Source organism: Symphalangus syndactylus, chromosome 23 (assembly GCF_028878055.3).
Source record: "Symphalangus syndactylus isolate Jambi chromosome 23, NHGRI_mSymSyn1-v2.1_pri, whole genome shotgun sequence".
NCBI classification, from domain to species: Eukaryota; Metazoa; Chordata; class Mammalia; order Primates; family Hylobatidae; genus Symphalangus; species Symphalangus syndactylus.
The window spans coordinates 16,559,162-16,583,080 of record NC_072445.2 but is presented as its reverse complement, the minus strand read 5'-3'; the positions used below and the strand labels follow the sequence as shown (position 1 = coordinate 16,583,080).

Here is a 23,919-nt window from a genome sequence, read left to right as displayed (position 1 = left end):
TCGGGAGGCTGAGGCGGAAGAATCCCTTGAACCCAGGAGGCAGAGGTTGCAGTGAGCCGAGATCGTGCCATTGCACTCCAGCCTGGGCAACAGAGCAAGACTCCGTCTCAAAAAAAAAAAAAAAAAAAAAAATTGCTCCACTCCCCATCTCCCCTTCTCCTATGAAGAAGGGTACTTAGGCACCTGGACCTCACTGGGTTATTGGGTAATCATTCTCCTGCTATTCCCCCATGCTATACATGTTAAATATTAAATAAATTTTTATGTCTTTTCTCCTCTTAATCTGTCTGCCAGTTCATTTTCAGCAAACTTTCACAGGGAGGTGAAGCTTTCCCTTGGTCCCTACAAAAGTCACTTTCGAAATCTCCCTCGAATACCATCCTCCTTTGATGGTAATTCTTCGTCAATTACCATCACCTGAATTCATGTCCGCCTATTGCTTGGCCTCCCATTGATCTCCTATCCAAATTGCTACAAAGATCATCTTTCTAGATTCCAGAGCTGGTTGTGTCACACCTTCATCAGCACCTCACTGCCCAGGGATGTTTATTGCAAGTACAGATTCCCAAACCCAAATCCATAACCAGAGAATGGGAACTTCTGGGGCAAGCTGAGAAGTGGTATATGTACTTTCAAGTGGCTCGGTAATTGCCTCCACCTGCCTCCCCAGGCGCATCTCAAGCCAGTCCTCTCCTGGTAGCCTGTGGTCCCTTTACAGAGAATACCCTGCCCCTGAACAAACAGATCCAGATTTGGACATATCCTTTCCCCTCTGCCTGGAATTCCCTTTTCCTGTGGCACAAGTCCACCATTCTTCAAGGCCCAGCTCCAATGCCACCTCTACTGGGAAGACTTCTCCCATCACCTACTCCAGTGGCTTTCAAACATCTTTGCTTGAGATTCAATCCCAAGAAATCATTTCACATTGCAATTCAGTAGATATATAATTGAAACAAAGGTTTTCGAAAAAAAAATATCTAAACCTAGTATGGAGGATGCATCTTGATGTATTTCATTCTATATCGTCTTTATTTTTTCAAATGCTGTTAGGCACTTGGTAAAAGGATTTCATGACCCACTAATGGAGGTGACCCCATTTGAAAAACATTGCTTAAAATGAGTGAGTCCCTTCTCTATGCACTCTATACACACTTTTATTACCCATTGATCACTTTACAATAATGATTTGTTTACAGTCTGCCTTCACCCTCCTTCTCCCCTCCCCGGATAGGCACATACCACAACCAACCGGCATATCTTGTGACAGTTCCACAGCTGTTGACAAATGCAGAAATGCGAATATTGGAGAATAAATACTTTAATTGCTTTTGCTCGTGTCTAATTTTTTTTTCTTTTCTGGTTACAATTCACAGCATAGTCTATTGGCGACTATGCTATTGCAGACTCAGCCTCCCAAGAGGCTGAGCCTGGGAATTATATTAGCTTCAACCCTTCAGTTAACAGCAATTTTTAAAAACAGCCATTGTATCTCAGTACAATTTAACCAAGGTGTTAATTATTCTCTCCCTCAAAAACAAAAACCACATACACGCAAAACCATCAGAAAATATTTTGTCGGGTTGCTAGCCAAGAGACTGCAAATGTGGGCAAACAAATCTCTTACTTAGATACTTGCAAGCAAATAGTCAAAAACCTCAAAACCCTCCTTCCCTACCACTTCAGACAGGACCCCCCCACCCCCCGCCCCGCCACCCCCGCAGGGGTGGGGATGCAGATATAAAGGCCTTTCTATCTGCGCAGCCTGAAGCTCAATTTCTCACTAGGCTGTCCCTAACAACACAAACAAATGAGGAAAGCAGAATAAACAAAAAGAAACCAGAGCAGCTAAAAAGCATCACGTAATGAAGCCGGGCCGCAAGTTCCGGTGCGAATTGTACCTGTGACGGATGCGCGGGCGCAGCGGCGGCCCGCAAGGGGAGGGGTCCTCTTTCTGCAGCACGTGGCGCCAACGACAGGAAACCTGCCTGCAACACCCGCCAACCCTGTATACCGCTCATTTGCAGCATCGTCATGTGTGTGATGCTAATTTGCTCCATGTCCTTGTAAACGTGCTTACAGAGATAAATGAAAATTTATTGCAGGCTTGGGGTGGCCCTGGGCAGGCTAAGAGAGAAGGAGGGACCCAGCAGTCCCCAGGTGTCAGTGAAAAGCTCTGGGAGTCGGAGGACAGAGTAGGCAATCCTGTTCAAAGAGAGGGGAGGGCCGGGCGCGGTGGCTAACGCCTGTAATCCCAGCACTTTGTAAGGCCGAGGCAGACGGATCATTCGAGGTCAGGAGTTCGTGGCCAACGTGGTGAAACTCCGTCTCTACTAAAAATACAAAAATTAGCGGGCCGTGGTGGCGGGCACCTGGAATCCCAGCTACTCGGTAGCCTGAGGCAGGAGAATCACTTGAACTCGGGAGGTGGATGCTGCAGTGAGTGGAGATCGCGCCACTGCACTCCAGACTGAAAAAAGCAAAAACACTGACCGGGCAGGGTGGCTCAAGCCTGTAATCCCAGCACTTTGGGAGGCCGAGGTGGGTGGATCATCTGAGGTCAGGAGTTCGAGACCAGCCTGGCCAACATGGTGAAACCCCATCTCTACTAAAAATACAAAAAATTAGCTGGGCATGGTGGCGGGTGCCTGTAATCCCAGCTACTCTGGAGGCTGAGGGAGGAGAATCGCTTGAACCTGGGAGGCGGAGGTTGCAGTGAGCTGAGACTGCACCAGTGCACTCCAGTCTGGGCATTATGAGCAAGACTCCGCCTCAAAAAAAAAAAAATAATAATAATACAAAAATTAGCCGGCACGGTGGCACGTGCCTGTAATCCCAGCTACTTGGGAGGCTGAGGCATGAGGATCGCTTGAACCCGAGAGGCAAAGGTTGTAGTGAGCCAAGATCACGCCTCTGCACTCCAGCCTGGGTGACAGAGCGAGACCCTGTCTTAAAAAACAAAACAAAACAAAACAAAAAACTAAGAGAGGGAAGAATAGGAGATACTTTAAAGCTATGTTTTAAAGAATGAGTAAGAGTTCTCCAAATCACATGGGGAAAGGCAGAAGAGAGCTCCTGGTAGAGGAACCTAAGAGAGTGTATGTGGCGAAGTCCTTAAATATAAATGAGGGGGACAGGCAGATGATGAAGGGCTTTGCAGATCATGGAAGGGAGTGTGGATGATCCGTAGGCCACTGCTTTCCACACTGCAGGTCACAATGCAGTAGGCTGTGCAATTCATGAGACTGTAACCAGCTTTTATAAAAAATGAAACAGCCTAGATCAGAAGATATCAGAATACATACAAGCAGTAAGGGTGTAAACTTGGGAAATCTGTTTCAGTTATAAATGTGTCTGTGTATGTATGCACTGGTTTGTAATATAAGTGTATTTCTTACTGTGGTGGTGATCTTTAAATTTTTGAACAAAAAAAAATTCTAGACAAACAGGACACGGTAAGAGAATGCTATGAACAGATTTGAATTCCATGAGGATAAATGTGGTAGCAGTATGGAAGGTCAGTGGACAGAGGTGAGGGCTCCGAGCACACATGGTATTGTGTTTGTGTGAGGCTTCTCCAGCCCAGATAGTGAGCTTGATGCTCTAGGACAGAGACTCTGTGTCATGTAGCTCCCAGTCCCGGCACTTGGCACACAGTAGGCACTAAAGAAATGTCTCCTGACCAGATATGGTAACTAGCTTCCAAGATGGCCCCCAGCAAGCCTCACCTCCTGGTATTCTCACCCTTGTGCATCCTCCCTCCCACTGTGTACCAGGGTTGGTCTGGGTGACCAACAGGATAGGGCAGAAGCTTCCCATCTTGGGAGCTCTCTGGATCACTCAAATCTGTGAGAAGCTGGCTGCCGTGTCATGAGGACACTCAGAGAGTCTATGAAGAGACTCACGTGGTGAGGAACTGAGGTCTCCAGCCAACAGCTAATAGCTTAGGCATCCTGCGGGTAGCCAGACCGCCTCATGGGTGAGCTTGGAAACAGATCATCCCCAGCCTACCCTTCACAGGACTGCAGCCCCAGGGGCCAGCTTAACTATAAACTCATGAGAGACCCTGAGACAAAAACACTCAACTAAGCTATTCTTGCATTCCTGACCCACAGAACTGTGATGTAATAAATGCTTGCTGTTTTAAGCTGCTACATTTTAGGGTGCCTTGTTATATAGCAATAGACAACCAATACACTGGGTTAACATGAAGTCTAGAAACGTTTAAAATATATTAGAGTTACCCATTCTTTACTACCATTTTGTTTTTTCTCAAAGCATCTGTCACATCACATCTTTAGCCTGCTTAGAGAAAGACATCTGACCCAACCTGGACCATTAGGATCCTCTCTTCTGGGTATTAGCACTTGAGACACAGAAACTGGGTCAGCTGTGAGGAGCAGACTGCAAGGCTAGAAAACCTAGGGGGCAAGGCCACCATTTTGGAGAAGTGGTAAGGGGGCCCGTGTAAGTGCCTGGACTCAGAAGGACCAGTGATTGGGGTAGAGGGGAAGAAAGCAGATTCTCACTGGGCATGGAGGGGAGAAGGGAGGAGAAAGTGCCTGATGATATCTGAGCTCCCTGTGGCCTGGCTGGCTTTCTAGCTTTGGAGTTGGAATATTTCCTTTCCTTATAATTATTCCTCATTCTACCTGCTAATCTGAGCAAGCTGACTTTCTTGCAAACCAAAGATCCTGGAATATGCTGGCCAGCTTCTGTCCAGTGCTGGCCAGAGGAGCAGCTCCTCCTCTTGTGGCAGGCCAAGTATCTCTCCAGAGAGAACAACCCAACAGAGACTAAGCTTTAGTATTACTGCTATGTAAAAACTGCTATCGATGGGGTAAAAGGTCCTCTCAGACCATTCAACTCCTTTTGCCTTCACTTCACTTTCAGCCAATAATCTTTTGATTATTAATGGACTTCACTTTTAAAAGTAGTGTTCCGGCCAGCTGACCTAATCATTCCAGTGGTTGGTAAGTTCATGCCCATTATAAATTCACAGATTGGCTTTCGAGGACAAATCATTCTTGAGTAACCTCCATTTCATTTCCACTGCTCTTCGTCAAGCCCTGTCATTTATCCAATGAACCATTACAATAGCTTCCCAATGGCACTTCCCCTACTCCAATCCATTCTCTTCATCTTCTTCTAAAACACAAATCTGATGCCTCACTCCCTGCTCTAAACCATCTGACAGGTCCCCAAGCACCCTCAGAATGACTGGCATCTCCAGCCCCATCTTCCACCACGCCTCCTCCATGCTGCTCCAGACCACTCTCCACTCTTGCCATACGGTGTTACTCCCAAGCTTCTCAATTGGTGTCCACCCAGCTCTGCCTGTGTTCTTCCTGTTGCTTGGTGTTCCTTTCCTACGGACACCTCCCCTGCCTTCCCACTTTTCCTACCCTCCTCTTTCCTTTGTACTTCCATAGAACTTCCTTCCTCCTTGATAACACACAGTATGGTCAGCTTGACTAATAATTACTTGTCCTCATGTCTGTCCCTGGATTGTAAGCCTCAAGGAGATGAAGACTACACTTTGTTCATTTTCATACTTCCCTTCTCCCCAGGGCCAACTACAGTAGCTTGCATCAATATGTTAAGCTAACATTTCTTGAGTCTTTACGGTATCAAGCCACCTGGCTGGTGTTGCAGGTAGCAGACACTCAACAAACACCCACTGAATTGATTAAAGGCAGTCAGGGTGGCATGGACAAGTGTTCCCTGGACCTAATGATGTTCAGATGAGATGCCCACCTATCATCTGTGTTTGCAGAGCTGAGAGAGCAGAGTTAGACTCATGGTGGCATCCATGGTGAGGCGATGAATGAATCTCAGCCTAGCCTTTTACAAAAAAACTTTTACATGAGGCATAATTTCTCATTTAAAATTAAATGACATTAATTAATAAATGACATAAATAGAAAACAAAAACAAAAAGCACTGGAATTAATAAGCAAACAGACAAATCCACACACATACAATACAGTTTTTCCTCTTTTTAAACAATTAATTAAATTGACATTCCTCTCTCCTCTTTTCTCTCCCTTTCTTTCTTTGAGACAGACTCTTAACTCTGTTGCCCAGGCTGGAGTGCAGTGGCACAATCTTGGCTCACTACAACCTCTGCCTCCCAGGTTCAATCAATTCTTTTTTTTTTTTTTTTTTTTGAGACGGAGTCTCACTCTGTCGCCCAGGCTGGAGTGCAGTGGCGCAATCTCAGCTCACTGCAAGCTCCGCCTCCTGGGTTCACGCCATTCTCCTGCCTCAGCCTCTCCGAGTAGCTGGGACTACAGGCGCTTGCCACCACGCCCGGCTAATTTTTTTTGTATTTTTAGTAGAGACGGGGTTTCACCGTGGTCTCGATCTCCTGACCTCGTGATTCGCCCGCCTCGGCCTCCCAAAGTGCTGGGATTACAAGCGTGAGTCACCGCGCCCGGCCTCAATCAATTCTTCTGGAGTCTCACTCTGTTGCCCAGGCTAGAGTGCAGTGGTGCCATCTCAGCTCACTGCAAGCTCTGCCTCCTGGGTTCATGCCATTCTCCTGCCTCAGCCTCCTGAGTAGCTGGGACTACAGGCGCCTGCCACCACGCCCAGCTAATTTTTTGTATTTTTAGTAGAGACGGGGTTTCACCGTGTTAGTCAGGATGGTCTTGATCTCCTGACTTCATGATCCACCCGCCTTGGCCTCCCAAAGTGCTGGGATTACAGGCGTGAGCCACCGCGCCTGGCACAATCAATTCTTTTGTTTCAGACTCCCGAGTAGCTCGGATTACTGGTGCTCACCACCACACCCAGCTAATTTTTGTATTTTTAGCAGAGATGGGGTTTCACCATGTTGGCCAGGCTGGTCTCGAACTGCTGACCTCAAGTGATCCACCGCTTGGCCTCCCAAAGTGCTGAGATTACAGGCGTGACCCACTGTGCCGGGCCTCTTTCTCTGTCTTCCTACAATTGCAATTATGACTCACAAGCACATTACAGGATGCTAAGTTTAGGTGAACAAATATTAGAGAATGGCATGGGAGTGGATTCCCCAGTTAGCCAGTTTGCATGTTTCAGAGCTAAGGCATGTGGGTCAATCTGCAGGTGACTTTAATGTAGTTCTTTCAAAAGAGTCAGCATCTACATATGAAGGTAGAAGCAGAATCTGGTCCCGATTTGCCCACTGACGATCCTTGTCCTGCCTCCAATTCTTCATCTCTCTCTCTCTCACCCCCAAGATTTGTGGAAAAGCCCCAGCTCTGGGCAAACTTGAGACTGATGACACAATCCTAAAGAGCTTGACTACTCAGATAATATCGGTAATATCAGAGAACTTTACAAAGTCACTCCTAAAGCAATTGATGAAAAAGTACTGGAAGGCTGGGCATGGTGGCTCACATCTGTATTCCCAGCACTTTGGGAAGCCAAGGTGGATGGATAGCTTGAGCCCAGGAGTTCAAGACCAGCCTGGGCAAAATCCTGTCTCTACCAGAAATACAAAAATTAGCCAGTCTCATAACCTGGTCTCAAAACAAATAAATAGAAAACAAAACCAAAAAGCACTGGAATTAGTAGCAAACAAACAAATCCCCACACATACAATATAGTTTTTCCTCTTTTTAAACGATTTCTACACACTAAGTTTCTATCTTCCACAGGCTATATAATCAATCATTATATATGGCCTCAAATCAATGCTCACCCCTACAGGTTCTTAAAAAAAAAGCAGCCTTGATCCCTGACAGCCTGTAGAGCTACCAACAAGAGAGCACCAGGAATCGTCCACTTGTACGATACATGAAGTCCCGTAGTGGCTCTGGCTTTCTGGGGAAATCACACCTTTATCAAGAGCCTATATCTTCCTTGGCTTATGTTTGCATCACACGTTTCACTCAAGCTTCACCTTTCACTTCATCATCATTCTTCAGATGAAGAGTTTCTATTACCTGAAGGGAATTATGCTGTGAAGACAAAGAACAGAAAAAAATAGCATGCCATGTTTGAACACATACATGGAGCAGGGGGCGTGGCTTGCTCACTAGCTCAATGACTGTCTCCCTCCCTACAAGCCTCCTAGGATGTACTTGAATTTGCACCTCAACAAATTTCAAATTACTACATGTCATGGACCACTGGGATCTCTCCCAGAGAGAACTCCCAATTGTCAGAGCTACAAATCCCTTGCAACATAGCCCTGTTACACATTCACATTCCTAAATGTTTCCTGCCATTGTTCCCTCCTCCAAATCGGCTTCTTTCACTGTTTAGCAATAATAATGCAACTTTTTAATAGTTACTTTGTAAAAGCAAACTTTCATTATTATTACCAACTACAGAAGGGAAAAGTCTCTGCAGCACAAATAGGTTCTCACTTGACAAGACATTTTACAGGAGTTGGCTCAGCATGCATAGTTCCTTATTGCTACAGCATTGTAATGACACAAAGACAGCTCTTTATCTAATTCAACAAACACTTTTGAGCCCCATAAAGTGCCCTTAAGGCATCATTTATTCACAAAACTGTTTTTCTAACATTTTTAAAACATAACCTAGGCTGGGTGCAGTGGCTCATGCCTGTAATCCCAGCACTTTGGGAGGCTGAGGCGGGCGGATCACGAGGTCAGATCAAGATCATCCTGGCTAATATGGTAAAATCCCGTCTCTACTAAAAATACAAAAACTTAGCCAGGTGTGGTGGCACATGCCTGTAGTCCCAGCTACTCGGGAGGCTGAGGCAGGAGAATGGCATGAACCTGGGAGGCAGAGCTTGCAGTGAGCTGGGATCGCACCACTGCATTCCAGCCTGGGTGACAAAGCAAGACTCTGTCTCAAAAAAAAACAAACAAAAAAAACAAAACAAAAAAAACCCATAACCTATAAAAAGAAATACATCCTATCTCTCAAGTTGTGTATGTGTATATATAGAATATAGTTACATAATATAAATCTATATATGCAACACAAAACTCTTTTTTTTTTAAGACAGTGTCTCACTCTGCTGCCCAGGTGTAATCATGGCTCACTGCAGCCTCAACTTCCCAGGCTCAGATGATCCTCCAGCTTCAGCCTCTGGAGTAGCTGGGACTACCGGCACGTGCCACCACACCTGGCTAATTTTTTTTATTTTTGTGGAGACGAAGTTACGCCATGTTGCCTAGGCTGGTCTTGAACTCCTAGGCTCAAGCAATCCTCCCACCCACCTCTGCCTCCCAAAGTGCTGGGATTACAGGTGTGGGCCACTGTGCCCGACAGACATTTTTGGTTTTTTTTTGGAGACAAAGTCTTGCTCTGTCGCCCAGGCTGGAGTACAGTGGCGTGATCTTGGCTCACTGCAACCTCTGCCTCCCAGGTTCAAGTGATTCTCCTGCCTCAGCCTCCCGAGTAGCTGGGACAACAGGCGCGTGCCGCCACACCCGGCTAATTTTTGTATTTTTAGTAGAGACGGGGTTTCACCATGTTGGCCAGGCTGGTCTTGAACTCCTGACCTCAGGTGATCCGCCCGCCTCGGCCTCCCAAAGTGCTGGGATTACAGGTGTGAGTCACTGTGCCCAGCCTCGGCAGACATTTAATATGCTATTTTCTTTTGTCTTTTTTTTTTTTCAATGCACTAAATGCATTTCCTGACCTTACTGGCTTGGTACCTGCATTTTGAAAACACTTGTTTTTTTTGTTTTGTTTTTTGTTTTGTTTTGTTTTTTGAGACAGAGTCTCACTCTGTTGCTCAGGTTGGAGTACAGTGGCGTGATCTTGGCTCACCGCAACCTCCACCTCCCGGCTTGAAGTGATTTCTCTTGCCTTAGCCTCCTAAGTACCTGGGATTACAGGCACATGCCACCATGCCCAGCTAATTTTTATATTTTTAGTAGAGATGGGGTTTCACCATGTCAGCCAGGCTGGTCTTGAACTCCTGACCTCAAGTGATCCGCTTGCCTTAGCCTCCCAAAGTGCTGAGATTACAGGTGTGACCCACCGCACCCAGCTGAAAACACTGGTTTGTAGTATTTCAAGAAAAGCAGCACATCATAGCAAACAATAAAATCCTACCTAAAGAAGATAACCTTAAAAATTCTAGGCAGAAGAATAATTTTTTGCTTCTTATTTAACTTTCAACTGCCAGGACATTTTAAAAGTATTTGAACTCAATGAATGAGCATTTATATAAAAGCTTTTAAACGATCTCAAAATCTTTATCCTTTATCCTGAAGAAGAGCCCGAGACAGGAAAAGTAATCCTCTTCCCAATCTGTATTAAAGACTTATATCTGTGTCTTTTAAGAAATCTTAAACCTGTTCTTGCTTCAAATGATTACCCTCCTGGCAAGATTACCATGAAGATTAAATAAGATCATGTAAGTGAAGTACCTCGTGGTTCCTGCTATGATTCAGGTTATTGGATTATCTTTTCTTGCAAATGCTTGATCTGTTTGATCTTTGGGCTCATTCACCCAGAGAATCTGTTCTACTGGGCAATAAAGGGCAGAGGCTCCCTTGCAGAGTTTACTAGCTCTATCCGTAAGAATAAATATCACTACAATCTAAGGTTCTAGAGTGCCAGGCTATTTCATTTATTCATTCAATAGATTTTTTTTTTTTTTTTTTTTGAGACAGAGTTTCACTCTGTTACCCAAGCTGGAGTGCAGTGGGTATGATCACGGCTCACAGCAGCCTTGACCTCCCAGGCTCAAGCAATCCTCTGCCTCAGCCACCTGAGTAGCTGGGACTACAGGCGTGTACCACCACACCCGGCTTAAGTTATTTTACTGTTAGTAGAGACGAAGTATCATTGTTGCCTAGGCTGGTCTTGAACTCCTAGGCTCAAGGAATCCTCCCGTCTTGGCTCCCAAAGTGCTGGGATTATAGGTGTGTCTACCACACTCAGCTAGATAATTATTGGGTGCCTCACATGCCAGGCATGATGCCATAAACTGTGATTATGGGGTGTAAAAAATAGGAGACACAACCACATCCCTCCAGGAACTTACAGTTAAATACTTAGCCTTTGTGAAGACACCTCATATACCATTAATATTACATAACACACAAGTGTTTTACATGCCCTTATCTGTAAAGTGAGATAAGATTAGATTAGTGGTTCCCAAAAGTGAAGATTTCACAGATAGCGAAGCTTTCATAAAAGAAATACTTGAAAAAAAGTTTTTAAAACTGTCATTCAAAAATCACTATATATCTTTATCTTTTCCTTTCATTACAAGCCAGTTAAATTTTGTCCTGGCATTAAAGGAACCCTCAGGGTTTGCCCAGCTCTGTCTTTCTAGGATTCTTTAGGGCCTTTTTGTTTTGTTTTGTTTTTTCCTGGCATTATTTACATGTAAATTCTGCCCAACTATTCCCCAGCATTGCAGAAAGGCCAGAGACCTATTCATAAGGGACTCAATAAAGGGCCCTTTCCAAGAAAGTCATACAGTACGAAGCAAATTCGGCTCCACCACTGACCTTAAGGACTGGGAACTGCAAAAGAACAAAAGTATAAAAGGTCGTGGTGACTGGAAGACAGAAGGACCTGGCATTTTTGAGGAGCTACTGTAGGCCTGGCCCAATACTTGGTACTTTTCCATACCGTAAGCACTTTATTTAACATCACGATAATCCTGAAAGAAGTATGTATTTCTTTTTTCTTTTTTTTTTTTTTGAGACAAGGTCACCCAGGATGGAGTGCAGTGGTGCAAACATGGCTCGCTGAAGCCTCGACCTCTTGGGCTCAAGTCATCCTCCCATCTCAGCCTTCTGTGTAGCTAGGACTACAGGCCTGTGCCACCATGTCTCGCTATTTTTTTGGTATTTTTTATAGAGATGGCAGGGTCTCACCACGTTGTCCAGGCTGGTCTTGAACTCCTGGGCTCAAGTGATCTCCTGCCTCAGCCTCCCAAAGTTCTGGGACTACAAGTATGAGCCACTGTGCCCAGCCAAGAAGTAAATATTTCTTTCTTTTTTAAAATTATCTCATGCAACAGATGAAAGAAGTATATATTTCTTTATCTACACTTTGTAGTTGAAAGAAACCAAGCTCAGAGAGGTTAAATATCATGTCCAATGTCACACAGCTAGTATCGCACAACTAATCAGAATTTATTTATTTATTTATTTATTTATTTATTGCACTCCAGCTCTGCTGCCCAGGCTGGAGTGCAGTGGTGCAACCTCGGTTCACTGCAACCTCCGCCTCCCAAGTTCAAGTGATCCTCTAGCCTCCACCTCCCAAGTAGCTGGGATTACAGGTGCGTGCCACCATGCCCAGCTAATTTTTCTATTTTTAGTAGAGATGGGGTTTCACCATGTTGGCCAGGCTGGTCTCGAACTCCTGGCCTCAGGTGATCTGCCAGCCTCAGCCTCCCAAACTGCTGGGATTACAGGCGTGAGCCAGTGTGCCCTATCAACTAATCAGAATTTAAACTCAGATCTGTTCACTTATTAGCACCACTACATCTCACTGATAGGAAGAGACATGAGAGAACAGGTGCAGAAAAGTTTTAAGAGATTTAAGTGCCTTTTTTTTTTATTTGAGACAGAGTCTCGCTCTATCGCCCAGGCTGAAATGCAGTGGCGTGATCTCCGCTGACTGCAACCTCTACCTCCCAGGTTCAAGCAATTCTCGTGCCTCAGCCTCCCAGGTAGCTGGGATTACAGGCGCCGGCCGCCATGCCCAGCTAATTTTAGCACTTTTAGTAGAGATCGCGTTTTGCCATGTTGGCCAGGCTGGTCTCCAACTCCTGGCGTCAAGTGATCCACCTGCCTCTGCCTCCCAAATTGCTGGGATTATAGATGGGAGCCCCAAGCCTGGTCTTATGTACCTTTTGACAAGAAAGTAATTTAAAACAAGTCGGACACAGCGGCTCATGCCTGTAATCCCAGTTCTTTGGGAGGCTGAGATGAGCAGATTGCTTGAGCCCAGGAGTTCAAGACCAGCCTGGCTGGGCAACATAGCAAGACCTTGCCTCTAATAATAGTAATAATAATGTTGAAACCACATTCAAAAGGCAATTTATACAGCTGACAGACAATATATTACTCTATCTTAGAGTCAACAGCTAAGGCACCTACCTCTTTAATTAGGACTCTTTTCTGATCAGCTCAGCAAATATCCCTTGCCCCTGGACTCCTTCTGTTCCTTACTCTAGAAATGAGAACAAGTCCCCTGACCCACTTCTTTTTTTTTTTTTTTTGTAGTAGAGATGGGGTTTCTCCATGTTGGTCAGGCTGGTCTCGAATTCCTGACCTCAGGTGATCCGCCCGCCTCGGCCTCCCAATTTTTTTTTTTTTTTTTTTTTTTTTTTTTTTTTGAGATGGAGTTTTGCTCTTGTTACCCAGGCTGGAGTGCAATGGCGCAATCTCAGCTCACCACAACCTCCGCCTCCCGGGTTCAAGTGATTCTTCTGCCTCAGCCTCTAGAGTAGCTGGGATTACAGGCATGCACCACCACGCCCGGCTAATGTTGCAATTTTTTTTTTTTTTTTTTGAGACGGAGTCTTGCTCTGTCGGCAGGCTGGAGTGCAGTGGCACAATCTCGGCTCACTGCAAGCTCCGCCTCCCGGGTTCAAGCAATTCTCCTCCCTCAGCCTCCCGAGTAGCTGGGACTACAGGCATGCGCCACCAGGCCCAGCTAATTTTTGTATTTTTAGTAGAGACAGGGTTTCACCATGTTGGCCAGAATGGTCTTGATCTCCTGATCTCGTGATCCGCCCGCCTCGGCTTCCCAAAGTGCTGGGATTACAGGCTTGAGCCACCGCGCCTAGCCTTAATTTTGTATTTTTAGGCTGGTCTCAAACTCCCAACCTCAGATGATCCACCCGCCTTGGCCTCCCAAATTGCTGGGATTACAGGCATGAGCCACTGCGCCCAGCCCCCTGACCCACTTCTAATCACAGTCCTAGGAGAAGGTTGAGCTCTTCATCCATAAATCATCTATTTTTTTTTTTTTTTTCGAGACAGAGTTTCACTCTTGTTGTCCAGGCTGGAGTGTAATGGCACAATCTTGGCTCACCATAACCTCTGCCTCCCGGGTTCAAGTGATTCTCCTGCCTCAGCCTCCTGAGTAGCTGGGATTACAGGTGTGCACCATCATGCCTGGCTAATTTTTGCATTTTTAGTACAGACGGGGTTTCACCATGTTAGTCAGGCTGGTCTCGAACTCCTGACCTCAGGTGATCCACCCGCCCAGAGTGCTGGGCTTACAGGGTTAAGCCACCACACCTGGCCATAAATCATCTCTTTAACAAGCACTTACTGTGTACCTCCTGTGTCCCAGGCACTGCGTGAGGGACACAGCGTGGAATAAAACACATCCCTGCTTGGAGAAGCTCAAGCTGCAGAAGGGATACCTGTAAACAGATACTGACTTCACACACTGATAATCATCTAACCAGAACCAACAGAGGGCGAAACCCAGATAGGCTTCCCCGAAGAGGAAGAATTTATAAAACAGATCTTGTAGGAGGCAAGTGCCTTGTTATGCAGAGAAGATGAGGCATAGGATCACAGAGGAACCCAGGAGCAAGCAGCATGTGTAAAGGGACCTACCAACTCTCTCCAAACCTTCTCCTCCAGGTTCACTCTGTCAGGCACCAAGATCACCACAGACCCAGTTCCACAGACTGGAACCTTCTACAACTCTTGCTTCCAGTTAATCACTGAGTCCTGTCTAGTCTCCTTCCAAATCTCTCAGACACTCCCCCTTCTTTCCTCTATCCTTACTCCCATCACTGCAGCCCAATGCCATTTCTCTTTGGCTCCTGCAACGGCCTCCAAACTAACATCTGTTTATTTTTGTCCATGTAAATCCACTTCACACAGAGCATCCAGACTGATTCTTTGTTAAAGGGGGAAAAAAAGGAACAATAATGTGATGCTCTCAACATCCTGCTTAAGCCCTTTGGCAGCTCCAGTGCCTTCAAGATTAAGCTGAAACTTCCTAACAGGATTTACAAAGCCCTTGGTGGGCTGGCCCCTGCTCACCTCTCTAACCTCAGCTCTGATCTCCACTTCCAGCTTTGAAGTGCTTCAGTTCCTGACACAGTGGCTTATAACCCTGGTTGCCCATGAGAACCACCTGGGGAGCTTTAAGAAATACTGATGCCAAGGCCCCACTCCCAGAGACTCAGATTTACTCAAGGGGCATTAGGATGCTGTAAAGCCTCCATGAGACATCAATGTGCAGCCAGGGTTGAGAACATTGCTTTAGCCTGACACGTCTCTGTCTCATGTCCAGGTTTGTTGCACATGACCTGTCTGTTGCTGGAAGCACTGGAGCTCTCCTAGCTTCCTGGCCATAAGGCAGAGACTTTTTGGTCTCTCTCGTTCACTGCTGTAGTCCCAACACCTAGAAAAGTGCCTAGAACATAGTGGGTACTCCATAAATACCTGCAGAAAGAAAGAATGAACACGTGACTCTGCTTTCACCCTTCACCTGGATAGATGCCACTCAATTCTTTTTTCTTTTTTTTTTTGGACCCCACTCCATCATAAGAACCCAGCTTATATTTCCCAAAATTTACTCCTGATTCTCCTGGTCTGAGATAGGTTACTCTGTATAATTTCAGCACTCAAGATTTCCACTGTAGTGTAAATCACACCACATTGTAATTATCTGTATCTCTTACTTAGCTTCTGAGCTCTGAGGGAGCTCCGTCTGTGTGTTCACCAACACACCTGCACCATCTGGCAAAGTGCCTTAAAAAGTGCAGCACGAATACATGGAAGTGAACAGACACAGTATGCTGGGTGACAGCAGACCTTGGTGTGGCTGGAGTAGGGCGCTGGTGGGACATGAGGCTGGTGAGGTACACCGCGGGCCAGATGGAAGAGGCCCAGCATTCACACTAAGGAGTCTGAACTGTATGAGACAATAGAGAGCCAGCAGAGGTTTTAAGTGACACAATCGGCTTGCATTTTAGGGCAATAACTGGCTGCAGTATAGAGAACTGGGGGATTCAGGGAAGCCCAAGGGTAACGAGACCAGATGGGAAACTGTAACAACAGCCCAGGGAGGAGAAGATGAGGAAGGAGCCAAACCTGAAGAGAGGGAGCCAGACCAGAGAGACAGAGAGAGATCAGAGAGAATTAACAGTATTTGTCAACTGGGTGGACCAGTGAGAGAGAATGAGGTGCCGTGGTTGACTCTGATCCCCCGTTTGGAAGACTATGGATTTGGTGTCGTGAGCATGGTCAGATGCAGTCTCATGATTACACAGGCAGTGTCAGAAGCTTGAACTCAGGAGCCAGACTGCCTCCATTCAAATCTTAGCTCTAGTTGCTTCTTGGCCTTTTGGCTAAGATCAAGTACAAATGTTAGCTCTACGAGTTAGCTAGCTCTCAGGCCTGGGGAAGTCAGCTTCACTTCAGTTCTTCATCTGTTAAATGAGAATAATAATAGTATTTACATCACAGGGATGCTGTGAAGATTCAATGAGGTAAAACATGTAAATAGCCATTTCCTGGCACATAGCAAATGCCACATAAGAGTTAACAGGCTGGACGCGGTGGTTCATGCCTGTAATCCCAGCACTTTGGGAGGCCGAGGCGGGCAGATCACTTGAGGCCAGGAGTTCGAGACCTGCCTGGCCAACACGGCAAAACCCCATTTCTACTAAAAATACAAAAATTAGCCGGGCATGGTGGCCAGAACCTGTAAACCCAGCACTTTGGGAGGCCGAGGTGGGTGGATCACGAAGTCAGGAGATCGAGACCATCCTAGCTAACAGGGTGAAACCCCGTGTCTACTAAAAATACAAAAAATTAGCCGGGGCGTTGTGGCAGGCGCCTATAGTCCCAGCTACTCAGGAGGCTGAGGCAGGAGAATGGGGTGAACCTGGGAGGCGGAGCTTGCAGTGAGCTGAATCGCTCCATTGCACTCCAGCCTGGGTGACAGAGGGAGACTCCATCTCAAAAAAAAAAAAGAGTTAAAAAAAACTATTTATATAGAGCATGGTAGATTATCTGCACAAAGATGGCTGCCAACAGTTCTTTCCATCCCTCTAAGTGACTCTTGCTCCATCCATCAAAAAAAAGCAGTCCGCTTCTCCTTCCCGTGAATCTGGGCTGCCTTTGTGTTATACTCTGATCATATGAATGCAACAGAAGTGTCACTGTACCAATTCCAGCCAAAGCCACAGGAGGCCAGGTGGCATCTGCTTTTGCCCCCTTGGAAGCCAGCCACTGTGAAAAGAAGCTTGGACTCCACTAATGAATAACAAGAGCTCAAAGAGAGAGAGAGAAAGAGAGAGAGCGCGCGCGACAGCCAAGCGAGAGACAGCGCAAGCGCGTGCACATGGGGAGAAAAAGCCAGGTGCCCCAGCCCACAGCCAGCACCAAGGCCCCAGATGTGTGAGTGAAGCCATCTTGGAGGCTCCAGTCCCAGTTGAACCCACAGAATTGTGAGAAATTATTGCTGTGTTAAGCCAGTAAGCAGTAAGTTTTGGGGTGAGTTGTTACCCAACAATCGGTAACTGAGACTTACGTATAGAAGTCTGGGGCAATAAGAACCTCATTTTGGGCCATCCTAAACATGAGGTGTTTGGGACAGTGGATAGTTACATGGAAACATCTAGAAAGCAGTTGGAAGATCAGGTCTGGGCTCAAGAGAGAGGCAGAGGGAGGAGCTGGGGATTTGAGAGTCAATCAGCGCATGAACAGGACTTGGCACCCTGGGAGAAGGTAAGCTTGCCAAAGGAGGTGAGAGGAACAAGAAAGAAATAGAATTCTGGCCTCACTTATATTTAAGGGATGGACACAGAGAAGTTTATCAGGGATGAAGAAAGAACCAAGAAAGAACCAGGGAGATAAACTCCTGCTATGAGAAGAAGGGGTAATCAAATACTTAGGGCTACAAAGAGCAATGCATTTGAAAATTAGGAAGGAATGGGAATAGGGCAATTTCCGTTTCAAATACAATGGCAGGGGCAGAAGTCGGATAAGTGGCTAAGGAGGGCATGACATTGAGAAACTGGACACAGCAAATGTAGACTATTGTTTTAAAAGTCTATTGTTAGGGGAAGAAAGTTAGAGCATCACTTGGGTGGATGATAGGACAAGAGGTAAATTGTTTTAATGCTTTAAGTTGAGGAAACTTGCTTGCTGAAAGGAGATGCCAAAGAAGAGAGAGATTAAAAATCCTGAAGAAACAGGTGACTGGGCCGGGCGCAGTGGCTCACACCTGTAATCCTAACACTTTGGGAGGCCAAGATGGGTGGATTGCCTGAGCTCAGGAGTTCAAGACCAGCCTGGGCAACACGGTGAAACCCCATCTCTACTAAAATACAAAAAAAAATTAACCAGGCGTGGCGGTGTGCGCCTGTAGTCGCAGCTACTTGGGATGCTGAGGCAGGAGAATCGCTTGAACCCAGGAGGCGGAGGTTGCAGTGAGCCGAGATCAGGCCATTGCACTCCAGCCTGGGCAACAGAGCAAGACTCCGTCTCAAAAAAAAAAAAAAAAAAAAGAAAGAGGTGACTGGTGGCTCGAGGTCCCAGGCAATGGAAGGGAGAGGATAGAGAACCCTGGTGGGAGCTTTGCCCTGAGTGAGAAGGAGACAGACAAAGAGGTGGGTCTTCACAGATGAGTTAGAAGTGAGAGGGGAGGCATGTGGAGGTCCTATCTGGCCGCCTCTTTTCTGTGAAGAGTAGGTAAGGTCATCTGCTGACAGGCAGTGAGGGTTTTGGGGAGAATGGTGTTCACTTCTGAAGAGTTTTATAGGAAATGCATGAGGGGCTGCAGGAGTCAAGCCCAGATTCTTCAGAGACACCACCTTCCAGGGATACTCCACCTCCTGAGGAGTAGGCTCTTCACATGAGCTTTTCTCCTCTGACCTGCTCCAAATCCCATTGTCTTCTCTTGAGGTGGTCTGCTTAGACTGGCCCACCTGGGAAGCTCTCATTCATTCCCAACTTCATTCTCCAAGTATTTGCTCAACATCCACACCATACCCAAGCCCATTTCTCTGGACAACATACTGTCTCTATTCCCCCAGGGCTTTCAAACCTTCTGCACACTTTTCAGACCCCCTACCTCCACCCTTTTCTCCTCATACTCAGCATGAGACCTCACTGTCTGCTTTATAGAGGACGCAGAAACCATCAGTCATCTACCAACTACCATACATTTTCCTGCAGCTGTGCTCCCCTTTTCCTTTTCTATAAAGAAATGCTGATGCGGCATTTTAAAATTGCAGTTTAACTTAGGGAGGTCTTGATCAGCTGTGTTTTTGCTTTTGTTTAGAGACAGGGTCTTGTTCTGTTGCCCAGGCTGAAGTGCAGTGGCATGATCATGACTCACTGTAGCCCCAACTCCTGGGATCAAGCAAGCTTCCTACCTCAGCCTCCTGAATAGCTGCAACTACAGGTACATGCCACCATGCCCAGACAATTTTTTAAGACATTTTTTGTAGAGACAGAGTCTCACTATGTTGCCCAGGCTGGTCTCAAACTCTTAGCCTCAGGCAATCCTCTTGCACCAGCCTTCCAAAGTGCTGGCATTACAGGCATGAACTGCCATGCCCAGCCCTGATCAGCACATTTTAAATGCAATAAGTAGAATAGAAAATAGGGTCCACTGCACGTAGTAAGAGTATTTATTGTTTCTTAAAACATCTGTTTCAATTATGACACATCTGTTACTATGAGTTGACGTCAAAAAGTTTGTGTATGGCATGGTGGCTTACACCTGTAATCCCAGCACTTTGGGAGGCTGAGATGGGCAGATCACAAGGTCAGGAAATCCAGAGCACCCTGGCTAACACAGTGAAACCCCGTCTCTACTAAAAATACAAAAAAATTAGCCAGGCGTTGTGGCGGGTGCCTGTAGTCCCAGCTACTCGGGAGGCTGAGGCAGGAGAATGGCATGAACTCGGGAGGCGGAGCTTGCAGTGAGCCCAGACTATGCCACTACACTCCAGCCTGGGCAACAGAGCAAGACTCCGTCTCAAAAAAAAAAAAAAAAGTTTGTATATGTTAGCAAATTTTCATTAAAAACTTCAAACAGGGCCAGGTGTGGTGGCTCATGCCTGTAATCCCAGCACTTTGGGAAGCTGAGGCGGGCAGATCACCTAAGGTCAGGAGTTCAAGACCAGCCTGGCCAACATGGTGAAACTCCATGTCTACTAAAAATACAAAAATTAGCTGGGTGTGGTGGCACACACCTGTAATCCCAGCTACTCAGGAGGCTGAGGAACGAGAATCACTTGAACCCGGGAGGCAGGGGTTGCCCTGAGCCAAAGTCACGCCACTGCACTCCAGCCTTGGTGACAGAGTGAGACCCCATCTGAAAAAAAACAAACAAGCTCAAACAACAGCGCAATACACAAGCTCAAACAACAGCGCAATAGAGAGGATGTCCCGCCTCCTATCTATAGCTACTCCTTGCACCTGTGTTCCTCCAGCTTTTCCAGGACGCTTATGTGCTTTATGTCTTCTCTCGTTAATTCCTACTCATGCTTTCCCGTCAGCTCAACCCCCTCCGAAGCTTTCCATGACCATTCCAACAAGGCAACCCCCACCACTAGTGGGCTCCTTGTAACTCTTTCTTTTATAGCAATGATTGGCCAAGTGTAGTAGCTCATGCCTGTAATCCCAGCACTTTGGGAGGCCGAGAAAGGAGGATCCCTTGAAGCCAAGAGTTCAAGACCAGACTGGGCAACACAGCAAGACCCTGTCTCTACAAAAACATTTAAAAATTAGGCCAGGCATGGTGGCTCATGCCTGTAATCCCAGCACCTTGGGAGGCTGAGGTGGGTGGATCACCTGAGGTCAGGAGTTCGAGACCAGCCTGGCCAACATGGTGAAACCAGTCTCTACTAAAAATACAAAAAATTAGCCAGGCATGGTGGCAAGTGCCTGTAGTCCCAGGTACTCGGCAGGCTGAGGCAGGAGAATCACTTGAACTTGGGAGGTGGAGGTTGCAGTGAGCCGAGATCGCATCACTGCACTCTAGCTTGGGTGACAGAGTGAAACTCTGTCCCTCCCAACCAAAAAAAAAAAAAAAGTCAGCTGGGGGGCAGGGCACGGTGGCTCACACCTGTAATACCAGTCCTTTGGGAGGCAGAAGCAGGTGGACCACCTAAGGTCAGGAGTTGGAGACTAGCTGGCTAACATGGCGAAACTCTGTTTCTACTAAAAATACAAAAATTAGCCACACGTGGTGGCGTGTGCCTGTAACCCCAGCTACTAAGGAGGCTGGGGCAGGAGAATTGCTTGAAACTGGGAGGTGGAGGCTGCAGTGAGTCGACATGGCGCCACTGCACTCCAGCCTGGGCAACAGTGAGACTCTATCTAAAAAAAAAAAAAAAAAATTAGCTGGGCATGGTGGCATGCATCTGTAGTCCCAGCTACTCAGGAGGCTGAAGTGGGAGAATTGCTTGAGCCCAGGAGTTTGAGGCTGCAGTGAGCTATAATTATGCCACTGCACTCCAGCTTGGGTGAGAGAGAGACCCAGTCTCAGCAAGCAAAGAACACATTTTACATGTTTTTGTGACTATTTGCCCAAATTAGGCCTTCTTAAGGAGGACAGGGACTACGTCTGTTTTTATTCACTTTGGCAGTCTTAGGGCCTCCTTGGCTCAGTGCTGGGCACAGTTAGTGCTTAATAAACAGATGTTTAGATAAATAAACACGTGCCAGCCTATGTGCTAGACATTAAGCGTACAATGATGAAAAAAGTTTCAGAAGGTCAAGGGCGTTGAGGGGGAGGAAAGAGCCAGGGGCAAAGGCAGAAGGAAAAGGCTGCTCCTGTCCTGCTTCCCAACAACAGGACCTGCCTGCACAACTGTCACCTTTCACTGTCTTCCCGCCAGAAAGTCAGCAGCCAAGGTAGGAAGATTTGCCTAACATTTGATAACTTTGATGTGCACAGCTCTTTAATGAATGCCTTCCATCCCATATATAGTCAATACTTGCTGAGAGATGAAGAGGTGATGCTTCTTTCTGGCATCAAACTACTAGAAAAAGGGGCTTGGCCGGGCGTGGTGACGCATGCCTGTAATCCCAGCACTTTGGGAAGCTGAGGCGGGCAGATCACCTGAGGTCAGGAGTTCAAGACCAGCCTGACCAACATGGAGAAACCCCGTCTCTACTAAAAATACAAAATTAGCCAGGCATGGTGGCGCATGCCTGTAATCCCAGCCTCTTGGGAGGCTGAGGCAGGAAAATCGCTTGAACCCGGGAGGCGGGGGTTGCAGTGAGCCAAGATCATGCCACTGCACTCCAGCCTGGGCAACAAGGGCAAAACTCCATCTCAAAAAAAAAAAAAAAAAAAAGAAAAGAAAAGAAAGAAAAAGGGTCCTTTTATTTGCCTGGGTGTGGCTAGCATCTTCCACCAGTGCAGGGTCTCTGATAAACTCCAGAGAACACCAAAGGGCCTATTCCTGTATTGTTTAACCATACCTAAAGACTGTTTTACTTTGCTTAAATGCTTTCACTACTTACTTCTTGAGGCATATAACTACAATCATGAAATTCCCTTTGTGACACTAAAGATCAAATAAATACAACAGACATTTAAAATTTAACAAATACTGTATAGGGATGCAACCAACAAAATCCAGACTGTGGGAAACTCTACTGAACAAATGACCAAGCTGCTTCAACAAAACAATTTAGAGAAAAAGGAACCCACACAGTGAAAGTGATTTAAGGCTCTCCACCCAGGACACGGGTCCTCCCACGCCTGAGGCCAATGCTGCCAGGACCTTGGGGTTGGCGGGGGACTTGGCTGACCACATCTTTCAAATAAAGCTGTTTGTCTAACTCAAAAAAAAAAGTGATTTAAGGGACACAATAACTAAATGCAGTGTATGGAACTTGTTTGGATCCTTATTCAAATAAAATAACTTTAAAAAAAGGAAACTGGGCAAGGGGATGGAGAGCATTAGGACAAATACCTAATGCATATGGGGCTTAAAACCTAGATGACAGGTTGACAGGTGCGGCAAACCACCATGGCACATGTATACCTATGTAACAAAACTGCACATTCTGCACATGTATCCCAGAACTTAAAGTATAAAAATAAAAAAATTAGAAAAAAAAAAAAAAAAAAAGGCCGGGGGCAGTGGCTCACGCCTGTAATCCCAGCACTTTGGGAAGCCGACATGGGCAGATCACAAGGTCAGGAGTTCAAGACCAGCCTAGCCAACATGGTGAAACCCTATCTGTACTAAAAATAGAAGAAATTAGCCAGGCATGGTGGTGGGCACCTGTAATCCCAGCTACTCAGGAGGCTGAGGCACGAGAATCAATTGAACCCAGGAGGCGGAGGTTGCAGTAAGCCGAGATCGCGCCATTGCACTCCAGCCTGGGCGACAGAGCAAGACGTCGTCTTGAGAAAAAAACAAAAGTATATTATGGGATAATCAGATGTGAATATAGACTGGCAATCTGCTATTAAGAAAATATTTTCTATGCTTTTTTGGAGTGTGGTGATGGCAATGTGGCTGTCTTAAAAGGGAAGTGGCCAGGCGTGGGGGCTCACACCTGTAGTCCCAGCACTTCCAGGGGCCGAGGTGGGCAGATCACTTGAGCCCAAGAGTTTAAGACCAGCCCGGGCAACACGGCGAAACCCTGTCTTTGCAAAAAAAAAAAATACAAAAATTAGCTGGGATTGGTGGTGCACACCTGTAGTCCCAGCTACTCAGGAGGCTAAGGTGGGAGGATCACTTCAGCCTGGGAGGTCAAGACTACAGTAAGCCATGATTGCATCACTGCACTTTGGCCTAGGCGACAGAGTGAGACCCTGTCTCAATTTAAAAAAAAAGAAAAGGGCCCAGGCACGGTGGCTCACGCCTGTAATCCCAGAACCTTGGGAGGCAGAGGTGGGCAGATCATGAGGTCACGAGTTCAAGACCAGCCTCGCCAACATAGTGAAACGCCGTCTCTACTAAAAGTATATATATAAAAATAAATTAGCCGGGTGTGGTGGTGGACGCCTGTAATCCTAGCT

At 46.4% G+C, this 23,919-nt stretch overlaps 1 protein-coding gene across 6 annotated transcripts in view; it reads right to left on the bottom strand.

Moving 5' to 3' along the window:
• BICRAL (BICRA like chromatin remodeling complex associated protein) overlaps positions 1-23,919 on the bottom strand; it is a 120,633-nt gene that overhangs the window by 93,079 nt on the left and 3,635 nt on the right. The window contains exon 1 of one of the 6 annotated variants that reach the window (XM_055263261.2): positions 7,685-19,301. The exons of 3 other annotated variants lie outside the window; for them this stretch is intronic. The gene's annotated coding sequence lies outside the window, so the exon portion shown is untranslated. Of the gene's footprint in view, positions 1-1,898; positions 2,516-7,684; positions 19,302-23,919 lie in introns of those variants that run through there. 2 more of the 6 variants (XM_055263263.2, XM_063633084.1) reach the window with 2 other exon arrangements.